Here is a 2,153-nt window from a genome sequence, read left to right on the forward strand (position 1 = left end):
ATGAAAAATAATTTATAATTTTAGATTTATTTTATTTTATTTAAATTTTACTTAAATCAAAACTCTTCTCGTGAAATAAAATCACGAATTTTTTATTTTTAAAATCCTAAACCCGAATGAAAACTTAAAATTTCTCTTTCCTTTACATTTTTTCCCCCTCACTACAAGAACGTCATCGAATTTATCGACGCATTTATTAAAAAAATTTAACAGTAGCCTGTTTATTGTCAAATTTAGCGGCGGAATAAATTCGACGATATAAACATCGCCAGTAACTATTTATGACAGATTTTTTTTGTCCGCCACTAATTATCGACGAATTTAAAGACGGATATAAACTTTTAATTGGCAAAATTCTGGAGCTTGTCACCGTCGAATTTTTTCCCGGTAAATTCAAAGGTAATATATTATTTATTATTAATAATTAAATAATATTACAGTTTATTATTAAAACTAAAAGCAAATAAGAGAATTCAATTAAGCAGAAAAATTATATTTAAAATGTACCAAACTCTCAATTATAAAAACTAAACAAAATTAAACCATAAATTGAAAGAGCAATACTGATGAGTATTAGAGATTTAGCTATACTAATGGTACTAATGGTACTACATTACATAAAAAATCAGCCATACTAAATTATTTATGATACTTGTAAGTTGTAAGACTATCTAAAAATTAAATCCTCAAAAATCACTAGCCCAGTATTTTAGCATGGAGAATTGACAAAAAAAAAAGGCACTCATTGTAGCTATTCATCCTCTCTGAGTTTCATTGCAATAGAATCATATGATTCCAAATCAATGAAGCTACTAATTTGTAAATTTACAATGAATCAAGATAAATGATTTACTTAACATTTAAAAACACATATTTAGGTAGCTAATATCAGTGCATCAAATGAATTTCATTGAACAAGTTTTGTACTAGTAAAATTAAAATAAATTTTAAAATAGACAAAATTTAAAACTTTCAACCAAGTTTTGTACTAGTAAAATTAAAATAAATTTTAAAATAGACAAAATTTAAAACTTTCAACCAAAAAATCTACTGCATAATTAAAGCTTCCAACAAAATAATCCACCACATAATAAAAAATTAAATATCACAAGCAAATATTATCAATTTTAAATTATTTAATAAGCAAATAATTAATAAAAATAACAAAAAATTACTCTGTTTAAACAGTTCAACAGCAACATTAACATTAAGATGATAAGTTATCTAAGAAAATACACCACATAAAAAGCTTACTTAAAATAATTTCATATCAATGAATAAAAATACTAAAATGAAATGTATTATTGGTAATAATAATAATAAAGAAAAAATACAGACATGCATTAAAAAACAGAACTAAGTGAAAAAAATAATTAAATTATACACCTTTGCACTCTGGATTGTCAATTTCTCACGACACTTCCAACCCGTTAATAAGACCAATCCAAATAAAAATTAAGAAATTAATTAAAATTTGGAGTTGAAAATGAAAACAAAAAATAGAGTTCAAAACTAAAAAGGGTTAGAGTTTTTATACTTTTAAGTTATTAGACTAATCAAACAAAATAAGTTACAGGTAGACAATAAATTATAAATTTTTAGTGTAAACAAATTAACACAATCAAAATACTACTATCAACATTCTTATTAAAACTAATAAAGTCTCCATAAAAAATATAAATATAGCAAATTTAGAATATCAAAATAATTAGATAATTATGAGTGAACAGTTCAATCAAGGTCACATCTAAGTAAACTAATAATACTGATTTTCCAGAAATAAAAATAAGGGACAAAAAAGTATAGGATTAGAGTTTAGCAAATGCTAACAATGTCAAAAAAATAAAAGAAGAAGAAGAAGAAAGGAAAGAAGATATACGTGGATGAAAGAGGAAGTATAGCATCACAGCTGATGGAGGCAAGTGGCGGCGGAGGTAGCAACTCGCAGGGGAGAAACAAGCTCCTCTATGGTAAAACAATCTCCTGGTGGATACTCCTCGACAACGACGATGGCTGGAGTCGTGGAAAACAGTCAACGACGGTAAAATCGATGGGGAGCTAACGGTGAGAGAGAAAAGGGGGAGAAGTGAGGTTGATGATGTTGCAGAAATGTTGAAATGGAGGGAAAGAATTCACAAATTTGAATTTAAGGT

Source organism: Arachis ipaensis, chromosome B08 (assembly GCF_000816755.2).
Source record: "Arachis ipaensis cultivar K30076 chromosome B08, Araip1.1, whole genome shotgun sequence".
Taxonomy (NCBI): domain Eukaryota; kingdom Viridiplantae; phylum Streptophyta; class Magnoliopsida; order Fabales; family Fabaceae; genus Arachis; species Arachis ipaensis.